The sequence below is a fragment of the Lycium ferocissimum genome, unplaced genomic scaffold, assembly GCF_029784015.1.
Source record: "Lycium ferocissimum isolate CSIRO_LF1 unplaced genomic scaffold, AGI_CSIRO_Lferr_CH_V1 ctg14381, whole genome shotgun sequence".
NCBI lineage: Eukaryota > Viridiplantae > Streptophyta > Magnoliopsida > Solanales > Solanaceae > Lycium > Lycium ferocissimum.
Genome location: NW_026715425.1, coordinates 128 through 20,026, shown reverse-complemented (window position 1 = coordinate 20,026; position 19,899 = coordinate 128). Strand labels below are relative to the sequence as shown.

The following is a 19,899-nucleotide window of genomic DNA, read 5'->3' as shown; positions in this document are numbered from 1 at the left end:
TAAAAAAAGGTGGGTCGGTTGGAAAAGATTTTTTGTATCGTGGGTTTTTAAAAGTTTTGTAACCGAGGGGTTTTTGGTATTTTTAAAAGATTATAAGTTTTAAAAATTGTAATTGAGTCCCAATTTAAGTTAATCACATTTTTAAGACAAGTTTGACAGCTACTAAACTTGTCACCATTTCTAATTATCACACTTTTTTGTCACCACAACTTAAATCTTCCTAGAATCTAGGCCTAGGCAACCTACTAACCTAGGCAATTAATTTAGTACGCTTATCTTTGTCGTTAATAATAAGATAATTCAAGTATCAATGTGGGGTTTATGTCTTAATCATGAACTAACTTAACTACCACTATCTCTAAATTCGTAATTAAATCGTGGGCTCAGAACTCCAAACTCGAAATACAACTTTATGTTGTACTTTCTTTCTTACAATACTGTTCTAGTACTGTACCTAATTTTGTCTTTGCAGAAAATAACTTTAAGATTCCTTTTATCATCAATTGTTTAACATTCCTTTAAAATAATTTCTGCAAAGATTTTATCATCAAAATATTCTAACCTAAATAAGAGATTACAAAATATTTACATAATCTATCAATTCCATCTTTACATACGGTTAGGAAACGTCAATTCATTTTATTTTCTTAAAGGCTGTAGTGGTTCAAAATAAATTCAATCATGATTAATTATGTTGGATAAGTTATCTTGATTAGTTATTCTAAAGTTATTTTTTATTGAATGTTTGATATGTTGGGTAAAGTATTATACACGGATAATTACAAAAAAAAAAGAGGTTCTTCCTTATCTCTATGTAAAATTACAATTCTTATTCCAGAACTATTTATGTTTATCCTTCGTACCAAACAACCCCTTAAAATTTAAAAAAAGAGGACCAATACAGTAGTATGTGGTGTCCTTTTCTCTGAGATTTACTGTAAACATTTGGAGTTTAGCTACTTTGCATTTGTTCAATCATTTTAGCCGTAAAGAAACAAAATAGAAAAGAATTTATATGAACAGATCTTCCTGGAGCCTCTTGTAATGCATATGAGCTAGCTAGTTAGCCAAGTACCCTTCTCGCCACCCTTAAGACACAAAGAACGTCTAGGTACGTTCAACGTTGAGTACAGCTACAGTTTTGTTTACCAGTTGTACAAATGCAGAAAGAATGAGAATCGTGAAGTCTCCAATTAAATATTTGCTTTTTTTTTTTTAAAAAAAAAAAAAAAAAAAAACACACACACACACACTTGAGTGATCATATTAAAATATAATTAAGCTAATAAAATGTGACACGTCTAATCGCAGTATTCAAATTGTGGGTTTCAATTCGCATACAGTGAATTCAATAGGTAATAATTTTGATGGAAATTAGAGTAGATTGTCAATTAAGGGTGTGCATAATTTGATATATACTGGAATTAGTGAGCCAAAATCATATTTATCTTTTCTTTTCATTTTTGTTATACCTACCAATCTTTCGTAACTTTCCAATCCCACCTTTAGGGTTGAAAAATCCGAAATTACATTTTCAGTTTCATCTATATTTATTTCAAAGATTATGTGAAGCTAGTGAGTTTAATAATTCATATACACGATCACGATGCCTCCTTTTATCTCACTCTCTAGAAAGGCGAATGTTACATAAGATACAACTACAAACATACCCACAGTGTAAATACTACATGAAGTGGGGTGCTGTGGCCAGGAGGTATAAGATGTGCGCAGACTTACTTACCTACTGTTTTGTGAGGGTGAAAGAGGTTGTTTTCGATAGACTCGGCAAAAGAAACGTGGAATAACGCAAGTGATTGCAAGAAAAATAAGACAAGAAGTTATCAAGATACAAAATAAATGGCGCAACATAATAATACACAAAAAAAGATAATGATCTACGCGATATCAAAACAATACAACTAAGAAAAGGAGAAGAGGAGATGGAAAGGCTAGCCCACCACCTCTCTCACACATAACGCGACAAAACTCAACTACCTATTAACTTTCTATCCAAATTCAAGTATTCCAAGGCCATGTCCTCATTGGGGTCACCCTTGAAACTGCATATCTGTCTAATCACCTCCCCCAATTCTTATTCGGCCTACCTCTACCTCTCCTAACTCCTGCAACCACCAATCTCTCACACCTCCTCTTCACATGTCCGAACCATCTCAGTCTCGCTTCCCTCATCTTGTCCTCCACGAATTTCCACAAGATAATATCTTTAATTTAGTATTTTGTCCAAGATTCTTTTACCTCGTAAAAAAAAAAAGGTGGTTACAAACAAATCAAAGTTATCTAACCGAATAAACAAAAATTTAAAAAAAAGATCATTACTGACTTTAATTACATATAACAATATTATTCTAGCATTTTTATTTTAAGAAATTAAATATCGAATCAAAATATTAAAAAACCGTACCACATCTGCACCCACGAATACCCCTAATCCCAACTTACAATTTGTCGTCCTCTTATCAATTCAGCAATAGGAATGCCATGATCACCAAGGATTTCGCACAAATTAACTAATATCACTATAATGCACCACCGTCCATGCAGTCGATCGACAGCTCCTCTTGTCTTTGTTCTGCCATATATTTGGAGCCAATAAACTATATGTCAAGATTTCATTATGGGACACCTCGCAACTCTCTCCATTTCTTTATTACCTATTCAGAATATTCCTCTTGTCAAGATTTTATTGCTTATTTACCTTTTTTTTGCTCAACGAAATGCTCAGAGAGTCTTTTCAAACAGTCTTTTTATTCCGGCTTATTGTCTCCAAAGCGATTATACACTTTTCTAGACTAAAATTACGAAAATTTATTCTCATGCGTTAGATATTTGTCCTAAAATTTCAAATTCCATTTTGAAGGACCGAGTAATGGACGTTCGACCTCACTAATAAAGATGATTGCCCCATTGACTAGGAATATATATATGTGCACGAAATAATAACTGTGTTAATTTCACGGTTCACGGTGGTAACTAAACTTATTCTTTATAAAATTAAAGTTACGTTGTTTTTTTTTTTTTTTTTTTTGGTAGAATCAGTGAACTAACTATAGGTAACACTAAAGTCATAAAATTAGTTTCTGTAAAGTCGCTAACCTATGTGCTAGTTGTCCAGAAAATAAAAAATTATCAGAAAGTCAACTTTTTGATGCCAAAAAATAACATGTCATTGTCATGTTATCATTTTACCACTGTTACATGCCACGTGCGAATTTTTAACTAAAAAGTTTCATACTCATAACCTATATTTTACGTATAGGCATTTACAAATTAAAATTACAAGAAACGAAAACAAAAAAACTTTTCCGGATTAGCGACTGATTCTGGGCGATCGACGATGGCAAGAAGCGTGCCTTGATATTGTGCTTACGATTCCAACAAATCGTTTTTATATTTCATTTTTAAAATTTCTATGTTTTTAATTATTTACGTTTAAAATATGGGCTTTGAAAGGTGGATTTTGTGATAAATGTTTTCTCGCATGGTATGTACACGAAGAAATATGATGGTGTATGGCGTTGATATGCCTTTTTTCTTGTTCAGGAAATCTTTTCGGTGATTTATATTTTCTAAGAATTAACACATAGTTTAGTGACTCTACTATTTATATAAAAATTAATTATACGACTTTATTTTTTACAAACAGCTAGCTTAGTACTTATTGTTAAGAAAACTATTTTTATAACTTTAATATTACAAAAAGTAAATTCAGTGACCATTAGTTAAATTAACCCCACAATGACTTACAATAGCCTTCAAGCTCGCTCTTTGTGTAGTAAGGATAGTGATACTAGTATTTTTTATTTGTTTCACTATTAAAATTCCAAACACATTCTGTTTCGGCTGTTGGGCATTGATCCGTATTTTCAGATTAGCATTTATTAGTGACTTTGATTATTTGCAATATTAAACTTCAGAATTTATTTAATTTTAGATGTAATATCTAAATATCAGTTTGAGGATGGGTATTTCGACTGAAATACTGGTCTCAACTCACAAATTTTTAATTTTCACGAATTCTTGCTCCAGGTGGAGTTCATGTACAAACATAATTACGCTCATAGTTGGCCATGACCCATCTATCATTTTGCAGGATAGAAACTAAGATTTAGGACTTAGTGGCTACGTTCTCCATCAATTAATGTTGTAACCGGTAGATGGGGGAAGTGTTGATTTTAGATTAATTAAGAGTTCCATGCATATATATTTTTAGCTGTAGCGGATTATCCTTGGCTTTGACTTTAGGTAGGAGTACTATTTTTGCATGTACTAGTAGTATTATTTCAACAATTAGCTCAAAATAGTGAAATATATATCTCAAGTTAAAAGCCAACAATATATAAACAAAGTCGCAACTTACGAGCAATTACTTATGATACATGCATACAACTAAAAATAATAGTCTCTACGCCATTTTTCTTGTTTCACATAGAGAAATGAGAACTATATTTTGACTTCTAGTTGTGAATCGAATGACCCACACCTGGACTATACCTACCCTGAAGGTTGAAAACTGTCAACGTTCTCAGCCTTACTGCTACTTGCTGCTTGTGTTGATGACCCAAAATTAGAAGGTGGCTCATAATTTCCCCCGTTTTTCACTTTCAAATTTTTTGAACAGTGTTTGCAGCGCTTAGACTTGAGGTGCCTTGCCTCTACATGTAAAATCTCTTGACTTAAGAGCAACAAAATGAAGAAAATAAGGAAGCTAATGGTTCTAGTGTTTGTTGCTGCCATTGTCTTTATGATATTATTTATGGTAGAGTACAGTAAAGAAGAGAAGTAGTACTGTGGAAGTTATTGGAGCAAGAAGGTTTTAATTTGTATGTTAAAACACATTTACAACTGTAGTATATATAGGCACGAAAAGAGGACAATATGTATTTTCATAGTTGTTCTACATTTGCCCTTTTCCAGTGAACATGAATGGGAAGAACATGTGATTGTGTCCTCTAACTCCTCAGTAGTGGGAAGATTCCTGTTGAGATAAAGAAAATTAACAAAAGAAGAATGAATTTGTAAAGTAAGAACGGATGGTTTGGTTTTGGTGATTAAGGCCGACCTCTAGTGAAGAAGCAACAAGCAACAAAATAAAACTCACATGGCACACTATCTATCTTCACTTGTTAGTTGCTAGTTGTCTGTCACACCCTAATATCCCGAGGGTGTGATGGGCACCCGACCCCATATCCGGAGCCGAGCGATCCCACAGATCCTTGTTACACACATAATTTCTTCAGACTCTGAAAATCGGATAAAAGTAAAATACATATTAAGCTTTCGAAATCTTCCTTTTATCGTTCTCAAAACTTAACAAATTCTGTAATTATATAAAATTTATTACATAACACAGAATGACATATCGGCTGATGGAGCCGCTTACAGACTGACAACCAATACCCACGACTCTGTCTGCAAAGTCTCTAACACAAATGCAGATATCATAACATACAAACTCTGACTCGGCAACACTCCGAGAGCAAGTGGAGCTTGCCATCTCCGCTGGAACATCTTCTATAAAACTGCACATCATCTGGGTGTACCTGCGCGGCATGAAATGCAGCCCCCGAAGAAAGGGGGTCAGTACGGAAAATGTACCGAGTATGTAAAGCATGGAACACAGAAAACTAAACCATAATCGAAACAGACAGTACAAACAGTAAGTACACTATCCAGAGTACCAACACTTATCTTCCGGACGCAAATCATACGTACCTATGCCACATGTCAGAAGGAGTACAGAAAGTAAGCAAATCATACAGAATACCAAAATACTTATTTTCCAAACGCAGATCATATGTCAGAGAAAGGGGTACAGATCGAGAGTACCAGAAGGTTTGTTTTCCAAACGCAGAGCATGTATGCCGAAGTCATATGTCAGAAAAAGTACAGAGGGTACAGAGTGCCAGAGAGCTTACTTTCCAAACACAAACTGTGCATATCAGAATCGTATATCATATATGTGCGTATAACAGATCCCGGCCCTTCCGTAAGGGACGCGGTGGACAGAACTATCAATGCATGTCAGAATCATATAACATATATGCAGATAACAGATCCCGACCCTTTATTAAGGGACGCGGTAAATCATATGTCATGTATGCATGTAACAGAACCCGGCCCTCTGCTGCGGGACGCGGTGAATCACATATCATATGCCATCCTGGCCACCGCCCTGTATCATCATAAACATATATATAACAGAACCCGGCCCGCAGGGGAGAGGGACGCGGTGAACAATGCAGAGGAAGATGCACGATAATATAACATAACCTGGCCCGGGCGCAGTGAATAACATACTGAGGCTTGCACGAACGGAGCAGTGAGAAACCACATACACACATATTCAGACTCGAGAGATACAAACACTTACCGACATTTGAAGATCATAAACATATTCCAAGTCGATCGGAGTTAGTATGTGGAAGTTACGGACATTTTTACCACGGAACTTTTACGAACATTTCGAGGCAAATCCAAACGACAGAATCGTTCAAAGGAATCGGACGATATATATATATATATATATATATATATATATATATATATATATATATATATATATATCTTTTGGATGGCACGATGGATGGTATCAGAATAAGGCCTTCAGAATCATTTTACATATCCAAATACGTTATAAGACTCATTGGAATAGTTACAACACTTATCGTTTGGTAAGCGGAACAATAATCAAAAGTTTCCTTTGAATACCGTGCGAAAGTGAGTCCAGAAGAGTGGTACCAAAGACATACTTATATACAAACATACTTATCGACATCTGAAGGCTCAGAAACAAGCTTCGGGTCAATTGGAATTAGTATACGAAAGTTACGAGCCTTTGAAGTACAGAACATCCAATAAGCATTTCAGTAGCCATTATTATGTCAAAATCCCTTTTAGGATATCATAATGAATCAAATCAAATAGAACTTGGAATCTTATACACATATCAAACATATCAAAGGTTCGATGGGATAACCGGATGTATTATCATGTCAAATACCTTTCGGATGTTCCGACGGATTATGTCAAAGCAAAACTTTTTAAGATCGTTTGTGCGTATCAAAATATATCATAGGACTTACTGGAATAGTTAAAATAACTATCGTTTAATAGTTGAGGGAGTAGCTAAAAGTTTCCTTTAATTATTGCTCGACAACAAGTCAATAATACAATAGGGGCGGATTAGGAAAATAATGGGCCCACCTCGGGTCAACCGAGGTGGCGGACACAAATTACGTAGATTAAGCCTTAGGGAGTCACTTATGAAAGTTTTAGTGTCATTTGGTTCCATTTAGGCAAGTTATAGATGTTTAAGCAATTATTTCAACAAGGCATGAAGAACTTGATTCAATTCTATTGAATGAAAAAGGGTCAAATTCAAACTCGGATTTCTAGGAATAGAATCGTCCCCGAGGCTCGTATCCAGACCTATTAGGTCTAAGACATGCCAAAAGAAAGAAAGGTAAAGCCTTACATACCTTTTACGCTCCTTACGCTACTCCAAATTCAAGTTCCAAATTCTCCAAAATCTACAAATGGTCACATTTACCAAATATTAATCATAAAGCTTTAAGAATTCAATCTTAACCAATACTTGTCTACAGAAATTTGGGCAGCATCTCCCCTGTACATACAACATCCCCGAGATTTTAACTCGGTCAAAATATCAACAACCATACCAATAGCAATACCAATAACATCAACAATCGATTTGAAACGCATTCTAACATAAATTGTCTTCTTTTCTAAATAGTGCAACAACTTCCAATCCAACTTTGCACTTTCAAATCAATATCAACATTTTCATATTCATGTACTAATTTAAGGTCATTCAAATACAATCCAAAAGCATTTCATATCATTCTACCAAATATACAAGAATTCCACCGAAACCATAATTCACCCAAAACTTCCAACCTTCGACATAAATATTCACAACACATTTTTATCATCCCATTTCATCAACAACAACAACAACAACAATTTGCATCTTACAACTCCATTCCCACAATTACATAAATTATAATAAAATCACAAAATTTCCTAGAACAACTTAACAACCAATTTTTCATGCCAATTTGGGCTAGTATTCTTCCATTTACACCACAAGGCTACAACAACACAATTAACATAATAAATAAAATTTGTCCATCCCTCTCCATCAATCAACAACACACGGCCACACACATACATACCCATAACATAAAATTTTCATACTCTACATTCATTCCCACATACTACAACATATATATAATATTCTTCCAAGATAAAAGGAGTAAAATTCTTACCTTTTCCAAATTCTCTACTTGGTAAAAAAATATACTTTCTTGCTTCCAAAGTTGTATCACCTTGAAGAGGGCTTTGAGCTTAGTAGTAATTCCACGAAAGATGAATTTTTGAACTAAAGATTTGAGCTCCAATTTTATTTTATTTTTTTTCTTTCTCTTGGCCGTGGCCTTCTCTTTTTTTTTTCTCCATATTTCTCCAACTTTCTAGAGTTGGAAAAGATGACTTATGGTCTTGCTTGTCATCTAATATATGCACACATGATTCATCCATGTGTCCATGGCCCACTCATGGCATGGATGAATTTAATTTGGCCAAATCATGTGTGGGAACCATATGGCCAACATGGCAAATTTTTCATGATTTTCAAGTTTTCATATTTCACTTTAGGTCCCAAATCTTCTAAATTTCAATTTTGCCCTTAGCCTTTCCCGATATTTCCATAAGCCATTTTGTGAATTTTCATTTTTACCCCTAACATTTCCTAATATTTCCACATCAACATTTTCATAAACAACTTATGTAATTTTAACAAGGTCATAACGTAGCCTTGTCCTTAGCTCGTCGCAATTATCTCAAAATATCCGAAGGTGCAAAACACGGGATATAACATTGTCTATATTCTCCATGCTCCCAAGGCACTGCACATTTAGCCGCAACTCCAAGTGTATAACCATATATTATAATTATATATTTTCAGTGTTTGTTGGGTCCTCATTTTATATATTACAATGTTAATGATACTATACTAGTCTTGCTTGAGAAATTTCGTGACCCTTTTTTCTAATTGGATTGGACTTATGTTTTACTGATGGTCTATTTTTTTTTTTTTTTTTAAAAGCTATCAGCCTTGGATCAAACTCTTTATTAGATTTATTATGATCTTTCTCTACGAATATTAGAATTTTAATAGCCATATTACTCCAAAGAAGCCCGTTACTCCTTTGTGACAAAAAAAAAAAAAAAAAAAGTAGATAAAGATTCTTCTTATTCTTATATGTATACGAATGTAAATTCACTTTCATCTTTCTAAAGGATCAATATTTTATCTTGTCATAGGAGCATGTATTTTAACAATCTCACTTTTATGGAATGTAGTTATCTATTTACTTATCTCATGGTACAAAATTACACAGCATGTTTGTGGATATGTTAAACTCTTTTTAATTTATTCGAAATAGCCCAACAGGAAAAGGTGCAGAAAGATCTAGTCCGGCCTTTGTGCCTGTGGACATTATGAAGACAGAACAGAAAACCTTTCATTTCGAAAATATGCTTGACATGAGGAAAAAGGAATGTGATTCCTGAGAAAATCATCATGTAATTGGTTGCACAATGTGTGATGTCCTTGATAGATTTTCTTGAAAAACTATCCTAATTATAAGCCAAATATGCACTTAATACTTTTTTTTGTTGCCACTTGTTGACTTATTGTTCGATAGTCCTGAATCCTGATTTTCCCATTCGCTTAGTTACTCCAAAATTACTCCATACACCGATGTAACCCTTACGTTTTAAATATGTTTATTTTTATTTGCAGTTTATCCAATTTAAATAATTTTGGGAAATAACCAAGTAATATCTTAACTTTTGCATTACAGTAGACAGCTTTATAATTATTAAATTAGACAACTAAATTTGAAAAAAAAAAAAACTAATTCGAATTATTATAGAATGTGAGCGATTTTTTTTTTCTAGTTTACTATACAAGAATATTTGGAGACAGTCAAGTACACGTTCTAAGTAGCTTCAATACTAATACTATAATCCATATTTTTTTAATCGGAAAAAAAAAATTATTACGACCAAAAGAAGCTTTAGACCGAAAGGTAACCAATCGCATAATCTATTCAAAACATATATATTGCTCGCAGAATAAATGAAACCTTTACCAGCCAGGCAATTGCATTCTACATCTTTGTATATACCTTAAATTATCTTTTCTATTACTCCGAGACCCATCACGTTATGAGATGATATTATAAAAACTCTAAAAATATAATCATGAATGCGTGCGGTGCCTTTTTTTTTTTTTTTTTTTTTTTTTTTGGTTTTCTGTGAGATGGGAAATTAATTAAATGAAAATTCAGGAGCCCTAAGCTTAACATAAAGAACAGTAGCACATTCTTTAACAAGGTCTTTCCAGTCGAAAAAGCAATTCCCTTTTACATTATAAAAATTTATATTACCCTTCGAGAGCTCAAGAGCTACCTAAAAATTGTAGCATTAATTTTGTAAAGTACTTAAAAAGTACGTTTCAGCAGTTGATTAAACAAAAACCTTTAAAGAATTTTAATTTAGGAGAGCCCAATTTTGTAAAGTACTTAAAAAGTACGTTTCAGCAGTTGATTAAACAAAAACCTTTAAAGAATTTTAATTTAGGAGAGCCCAACTGGTACCCATATATACACCTTCCCACTGACCTACACATTTTGTACTATACTGTATATTAGGGACTGGTGCTTGTCCTGCTAAGGTTCTTTTCCCCCTTAAACAACTGTTGCATGTAATATATAGAGATTAATTAGAGGAACCTAACTTTACAGCCAGAAGTATTTAGAGAGAGCCCAAAGGCCTAGGTGACCCTTTGCAGTTGCCTAATTCCAACTTGTGTATGTAAGGCTAAAAGGCAAGATTCTCTATGAGCACAAAATTGGGAAGATTCTTGATTTCCTTTGCAGTTAATGGCAAAAAAAGAATTGTAAAGAATAAAAAGGTGGTCTCCGTGGCCTAAGGAGCTAACTAACGAGGTACTTAAAAATATAAAATGGCAGTGTCCCAGACAAAAAATAGGGGACCCTAATTATCTAAGTACCAGTCCATTGCACTCTCATGTCCATTAGTTTTAACTTCTGATGATCTTAATGGGGTTGGTGATAGATTTCTTCTGATTTTGTGCTTTCTCATGGATTTCCAAATCTCACGCGGAGCTACCGCCTACCGTTAATTTGCATTAATCCTGGCATCCTCTTCGATGACGCATGGATGTTAGGTGCAGTTAGAGGTGTTAAATGACTGGATTGGGCTAAAATTGGGCACGTCAAAATGGGATGAATTAATCAATAAGCGGGAAATTAATCCCCCCAAAAGTTACTTGGGCTGAAGCAAATTGGGTTGAAATGGGTTAATTAACCAATCCGCCCAATTCTTACTAATTTTTAAATTCGTTGTTATTTTCTTATAATTTGTCTGAGCTAATAATTTTTTCAACATATCAAGTAAAGAAATATATTTTAAGTTTCAATCTGAGCTGCTTATCAACCCAGTTTTTAATGGGGCGGATTAAACGAATCAAAATGGATTGAGTTAATAAAATGAGTGGGTCATTAACCCATCCAGATCTAAAGGGGTTGGGCGAGTCAAGAATTTGTATGCTGATTTTGCCATCCCTAGGTGCCTAGTATAAGTGAATATTAATCTTTCGAAGTTTTAACCCTTATATAAGTTCTGCATCATAATACCAAAAAGAAAAGAAAAAAATTAGTGATTCACAAATTCTGCAGCAAACTACAAAAATTTATTATTAATTCTATTTAACGACGAATTATCAAAAAATTATGCTAGTTATAGTGGCAATTAACGATGAATTTCATTACTAATTCTTGGTTTTCTTGTAACTTTTAAATTTATTTCACTAACCTTGATCTATATTAATATACTAGCGTAATTAGTGGTTGTGGTTGTTATTGTTTTACTCAAATCCCTTACTACTTAATAGGATACAAACGTTCATATGGTGTTAAAAATTGGTGGTCTAGTTGCGTAAGTTGCGTATCATGCAAAGTGAACTTGCAATTTACGATTCGTTTTGACCATTTCTTGATTTGTGAAGGAGAAGTGAGAAAGATAAATTACAAGATATGACATACTAGACGACGCACAGAAACCAGTTGTACACGTGAAGCTCTACTTCGAAAAAAAGTATATACGTCACGTATGACCTATTTAGAGTAGGACTTATATAATTAGAGCATGTTTGGCCTAGCGGTTTTGAGGCCAAAAATATTTTTTTCGATTTTTTTTTTTTTTATTTTGAGAAAAAACACTTTTTGGATACTTGAAGCCGTGTTTGGTCAATTAGTAAAACTGCTTTTAATTTTCTATTGGGAGAAGCAGAAATTAATTTTCTTCAAGATAAAAATATACCTAAAATAAATACATATTTACCAAGTACATCTCTTATTAATCCATCAGGGATGAAATCATTGATATTCGTGATGTACGAAGGATAATACTTATTTTTGTGTTGAATTTTAATTTGTGGAATGATTTTTAATTTTATTTTGGTTGTAGTTTTTTAGTATATTTAAATCATTGTGATATTATATTAATATTTATTTATTTGTTTATGTATTATATCAATTAAAATTTTTGATATGTACTTTTAAATTTTAATTAGTTAAAAGTAAAAAATTAATTAAAGTCTTTCATAATACATATTTAAAATAATTTCCCTCTGTAAAATAATCTTGATAGTAAACGTTTATTGATACTTGTCCTTTTCGTAATTTGACACCCAAAAGCACTTTTTTAAGAAGATCAACCAAACATAATCTGCTTATTAAAAGCGATCAAGAGTACTTTTCAAATGAATTAGCTAAACACAAACTATTTCTCATCAAAAGTAATTTTAAAAAAGCGACTCAAAATAAGCGATTTTTAACCGCTAGGCCAACCAGGTTCTTGTTCTCTCTTGTTCATTTTATATATGTTATTTCAGTAAAATGATTTGGACCAAAATATTTGTCCAAGTTAATTTTATTTTTTCAATTCTACTGTACCATTGCCGTACTTACAATCATTAAATATTCCTTATGCTTAATACCATCAATTACTGCATTTACATGCCACTATATGCCGTAAATTTTGATAGATTGATAGATGTTCGGCGAAAGAAGTTCAGTTTTAACTTAAGTCTATAATATAATACCCTAACCTGACGAATACTGCAAATCCTTGAGGGTGATAATGCAGTGCATTGGCATATATAGCTGTGGAGTTGGAAGAAAATTGCATGCATAAGATCCGTTGCTTTCGTGCTGACTTAGCGTTTTCATTTCTGACCAAATCATATAATGTGGACACAATCAATCAGTAGTATCTCGGATCGGATGATAATTGATATACGATAATGCATTCTCTCTCTCCCTCTCCCTAATGCTGGTCAACAAATAATAAAATAAAAAAGGAAGTAAAAGAATGAAAAGAGAAACATACTTACTCCAATTCGTTGGCATGCAAATATGCAATTGCGGTGCTATTCTAGTAGTACTAACACGTAGTCATCGAGAGTTTTGGGGGTATTTTAGCTTTTGTTGTTGTTAATAAGTTAAACTGCGCAAGCATAAACCTTGAGGACAATGAAAGTCTTTTCCACAACTAACTTTGAAGTAAAAGCATAAATTTACATCATTGAGTCCTATCAAACTAATTAAGCCAAACGAATTGAAGTAGTACTACATAATAGGAAGTTAAAGAACATTACAAACGGATGATCTCGATCGTCGTCACCAAATTGATACTATTATTATATTAGCTAAAGCTAGTCGTGTTTAGTGTGACCAATGCCAGGGCTATGGCCTGGGGTGCTAGGCTGAAAAGCATCCACACTTCCTTCCATAAATCTAAATCCCTTTCTCCCTAATTGTTTAGGGCTACCATCCTTTTTTGCGACATTTATGCCTAATGTCACTTTTACTTCAAAGACATTAAGGTTCAAATTTTCTTTTGCAGCAAGATTTCTTCCGTGGCTGAAAAGAACTAGGTTTGATAAGAATAGCAACATGAAGAGTACTGAAGTTGAGGCATAAAAATTGGCCATATGGGAAAAATATAGAGAGGAAAAAGGCTAGGGAATTTCAAAGTGTGATGGTGCTTTGCTAAGGCTATATTAAGAGTAAGCAAAGCTAGTTTAGAACTTTGGAGGTTATTAGAGAAGATAGTCCGTTTGGCAAGGAATTCGGGGTGGTATTTAAGGAGTTAAGATTAAAGCTAAGATGGCATGTGATAGGTCACAAATCACAAAAATCAAGGAAGTTTCCGTAGGAAGTGGTGCCCAAGCCTAAAGGTGTCAACCGGTTCCAACCGGAACCGGTTAAGGAACCGGCCGGTTCCGGTTAAAAAACCGGAACCGCTTAACCGGTTCCGGTTTAACCGGTTCCGGTTTACCGGTTTTAAACTCCAAACCGGAACCGGTCCGGTTTGGAGTGTTTAAAATATATATTTTTTTTGTTTTTTTTGTATTATATATATATATTATAGTATTTATTTGTATATTGTAGGTATATTTACATATGTTATACAACTTTATAATTAAAGTTTAAATATTTATCGTATAACAATATAATATAAAGCATATATACTCAATATATACTAAATAGTGTTTTTATATATACATATATATGTATAACTTACATATACTTATATATATATGTATAACTTAATATATATAGTATATATACTTATATACTATATATATTATATATATATATAACTTAATATATATACTATATATATGTATAACTTAATATATATACTAAATATATGTATAACTTAATATATATACATATATATATATATATACTATATATACTTAATATATATACTAAATATGTGTATAACTTAATATATATACTATATATATGTATATATATGTACTATATACTATATATACTTATATATAGGTATAACTTAATATATATACTATATATACATATATACTATATATACTATATATACTTAATATATATACTAAATATATGTATAACTTAATATATATACTATATATACTTACTTATATACTATATATACTTATATATAGTATATACTATATATATATATATAGTATATACTATATATACTTATATATGTTTAAGTATACTATATAACTTAATATACTTATAAGTATATTCTTAGTATATTTTAGGTATATTCCTAACTTAATAAAAGTAAAAATATGAACACAAGTAAATAGAAGTAAGCTCAATGAGCCATATTTTTATTCATTCTTGGATAACATTTATTTGCAAGTTGTATTTTTTTTTAACTTGCAAATAATACATGAGTTGTACAAAAATAGTAGAATAATAAAATCACCAATTTTGAACCATTTCGTTAATTTCCCCCATCATATTCGGTCATGGAAATATCTTCAAAGTCTTCCATTTGGTCCGGTCCACTAGCTATCAAATCTTCAATTTCTTCCTCTTCGCCTTCCTCCGCTCTCGAGTTTTGGTTGCGTCGCTCCGATCTAATCCAATCTCGAATGCACACTAGTACTTGCAAGCTAAAGCCGGATAATGAATGTCTATGGTCTCCAATTTGCTGTCTTCCTTGGCTAAATGCGCTCTCGGAAGCCACGGTTGATACTTGAACCGTAAGTATATCTCGAGCCATTCTTGAAAGTACCGGATAGCTTGCTTTGTACTTCTTCCACCATGCTAAGACGTCCACCTCATCCAGTTGGTTGATATCTACATTTGGGTGCATCAAATAAAAGTTATATTCATCAAAGTTTGCATAGAGAAGAAGAAGTTGGCTGTGAATGTAAAACTTTTAAACCCGACAAGCCCTTTTTGCTACTTTGAGAAGTAGTAGGGCGTGGAGCACCGGGTGTTGCACGTTCTTCCAAACTAGAATAATGAGTAAAAACTTTTCTAAACTCATCATCAATAGCGAGTTCGGCTTGACTAAAGATGGTTGAGCTCCCGCTTCAATTTCTAAAAATGTATAAATTTGACTAACCAAATTTTTAGTATAAGACAGCTTTAAACAAGGATTTAAAAGGGAACCCAATATAAATAAAGTTGGGATGGGAAAAAAATACTTCTTAAATTTGATTATCATTTCAAAAATAGCCGCTTGATAACCGGGTTTATGTTTATACTCTTGTAAAACTCTAGCTATTTCCGCTAAGTAGGCTAAAATTCCGGTTACCGTGGATAAAATTGTCTAGAAAAAGCAAGAGTTGCATTATAAAAATTTTCTAAGAGTTCAATACATTCTTTAACATCTTCCCAATGCATAAAATTTAACCAATCCTGACTATCGGTATTATATTTGTTGTGAACTTGTTGTATGGGAATCCTATATCATATGCTTATTGTAGCATAATGTAAGTGTAGTTCCACCTAGTCTCAATTTCTACTTGAATTTTCCTAGGTCTAAGGTTATTTTCCACACAAGCATTCTTAAAATCTCTAATTCTTCCCCTATTAGCATTACAAAAAGAAACGCAACAACATTTCTAACTTTTTGAACGTAATCATCAAAATGCACAAGACCATCTTTAACAATTAAATTTAAAATGTGACAACTACATCTTACATGAAAAATATTTTTTAGAGGAGGGTTTATTTCTCTTTTTAAAAGACCAACCGCCTTTGTATTATTAGAAGCATTATCTAAAGCAATACAAAGTGTTTTTCTATAAATGTTAAAAAATCTCATAATAGTAGACATTGAATCGGCTAAAAATTTTCCATCGTGACGACCTTTTCCTTCGTCATATAAAAAAGCTATAATTCTTTTTGCATAACCCAAACTTGTCATCAACCCAATGACATGTAATAGCAAAAAAATCTAAATGGTTAATACTAAGACCCAAATCGGTAAGACAAACATTACAATTTAAAGAATTAAATACGTGGCGCAAATAAAATCTATATTTTTTAAACAAATCTATAACATCGGCTCTACAAGTACTTCTAGGAATACCCTCAAATAACGGATTATAACAACGTTGAATGTAAGTAACAAACCCCAAACCCGAGGGAAAGGAAAATGGTAAACAATCATAAGCTACCATTTTAGCTATTTCTACGCGTTCTTTTTTCTTGTCATACTTAAAATTTCTACCGGTTCGTGGGTCTATCGTCATTTGAATCCCCCCCCCCCCCCACATTTGAACCCGTTTGCTCTCCCCAAGCATCCATATGTTTGGTTCTCATATGAGAATTTAGTGTATCCGTTCCACCATCCTTACCAGTTCCTTGCTTAAAACTAAATACTTGTCCACATATGTTACATGTAGCTGATTGGTTTTCCCTATTCTTAGTCATAAATTTCCAAATTTTAGCTGTTGGCTTACGAGTTCTAGGCGGTTTGTCTTGTGTATGTGATTGTGCAGGACATGTATCTCCTATGGGATTTTCGGGGGGTGTGTTTCATCATCATCATTTAAGTCTTCATTAAAAGTGTCGGTAAAATGTTGTTGCATTGCCTCATAAGACCTAAAAGTGGATTATTTCCACCAACATCAATACCTAAATTAGGTGTTTCTTCCACAAATGTTTCCTCATTAAGCGCACCCCTAACAATACGACTACTACTACTACCGGCACCACGTCTTAATCTCTTTGACATTATTAAATAGAATTAATTTAAATCACAATCAAATAAATCACAAGAAAATAAATTACAACAAATTAAATTGCGTAAATTAAATTGCTAGAATTAAATTGCGAAAAATAAAGATAGAGTTGGAACGAAGGTACCAAATTGCGGATTAATTTCCAACAAAGTCAAGGCGCTAGAATTGCAAATCCACCAAAGCTACTTCGATTGTTGCAAAATCACCAACTCCACCAACAATATTATAATTGCAAAATTAATAATTGAAAGTTAAAACTATAATAAGACTTTGTGGCTAGTTATTGCAAAAATAATTATAATTGAGAGATTGAGATTTGAGAGAAAGATGAAGAAGAGTGAATTGGTGTGAATTAAAATGAAAATGAAGAAGGGTTTATATAGGGGTGGGGGGATGGGTTAAAGTGTTAAAAAAAAAATTTGGGGCCAAAAATTAACAAAATGGCCGTTTGGCAACGCCATTTTTGCAAATGGACCGTTGCCAACGGTCCATTAACGGACAATCGCGGCCCAACGCTTTTTTCCTTTTTTTTTTTTAATTTTCACTTAAAACCGTTTAAGCGGTCCGGTTCCGGTTTTAATGGGATTGCTTCCCGTTCCTAAAATATTGAATCGGACCGGTAAACAATTATACGGTTAACCGGAACCGGTTAACCGGTTCTACGATTCCGTTTAACTTAGCAACAGTTACTTCCGTTAAAACAGTAGCCCGAACCGGTTGACACCTTTACCCAAGCCTATCTCATTGCCTCCTCCGTCAATTTTTTATCGGAAAAACTAATGGGAAACAGCAGCAAAGACCTCATATATTTTTATGTTTAAAAATAATTTTAACATCATTTTATTCTCGGTGAGAAGTTTTTATAACCACACAATGACTCAAATATTATGGCACGTTCAAATTAAAAATCTTATAATGAGGCAGAGGTTGAATTTGCATGTCACCCAACAACAAATTATTTTAATCTTGAAAAATATAAGTGTTGTTACAAATTCAAGATAAATAAATTGAGAACTTATGTAATATGATGAGTTAATTTCTTAAGTGATCACTTATATTTCAGAAATTATATAATAAAGTTACTTAATTTTAATGACAATAAAAATCACATAACGACTATACACAATATCCCAGAAGACTACAATATTTGTCAAAATTATATATATTTCAAATGATATCTTTTTTATTTAATTAGTATCATAAAGTAAATAAGAAATAAAAAAATTTAAAAAGTATTTTCCTTCGTTTCCAAATACACGAGAAAAGGACCAAAATCATACATTATGTTTGGGTTTGGATCAAAATCATACATATTCTTTCACATGGAGCACTAATAGTACATTATGTTTGCATAAGTGGTGCACTTTTAGTCAAACTCCCAAATATTTTTTAGAAATTTAACGGAAAAGAACAAAAATACCCCTGAACTTTTAAAAAAGGTATAAAAATACCCTTTATTCATCTATTTTGCTAAAACTACCCCTCAATTCAACTTTTTGGCTCATTTATTCCCCTTGACTAACGAACAACACTAATTTTTTTTTTTTAAAAATAAAAAATAAATTGCACATGACATTTTATTATTGAAAAATTGATTTATTCTTTTAAAAAGAAATCTGAAAAATCGTTATTTGTAGAATAAGGAAAAATAATTTTTCAACACCCGTTTCTTTAAAAAACAAATGTAGTAAGCCTTTTATATATATATAAAAAAAAAACAGAATTGGATTTTCACTAAAACATGTGGAATTTTTTAAAATTTGGAAAAAAAAATTTTAACGAGTAAAACCTTGACTAACGGACAACACTAATTTTTTTCTTTTCAAAATGTGAAAAATTGGATTTTTATAAAAATATGAAAAAATTAAATTTTTTATGGAAAAATTGTGTTTGAAAAAAAACCAGAAAACTATCTTTTTTAAATCTAGAAGAAAATTATGGAGTATTAGTTTTGCAGATTTTACTTAAAAAACAATCAGTTTTTCAAATTTAAAAATTGAATTTTCTAAAAAAAATGGGGTTTCCACCCGTTAAAAAAAAGTTTTCCAAATTTAAAAAAATTCCACATGTTTTAATGAAAATCCAATTCTGTTTTTTTTTTTAATATATATAAAAGGCTTACTACATTTGTTTTTTAAAGAAACGGATGCTGAAAAATTAAAAGAATAAATCAATTTTTCAGTAATAAAATGTCATGTGCAATTTAATTTTTTTTTTTTAAA

General features: G+C 32.3%; 1 long non-coding RNA gene across 1 annotated transcript; it reads right to left on the bottom strand.

The window, feature by feature from the left end:
* Window positions 1–19,232: 19,232 nt before the first annotated feature.
* LOC132042267 (uncharacterized) lies at window positions 19,233–19,619 on the bottom strand. The gene is made up of 2 exons (XR_009411401.1): window positions 19,413–19,619; window positions 19,233–19,293 (listed from the first exon to the last, which is right to left on the bottom strand). It is a non-coding gene; the product is annotated as an uncharacterized LOC132042267 (long non-coding RNA).
* Window positions 19,620–19,899: the final 280 nt, after the last annotated feature.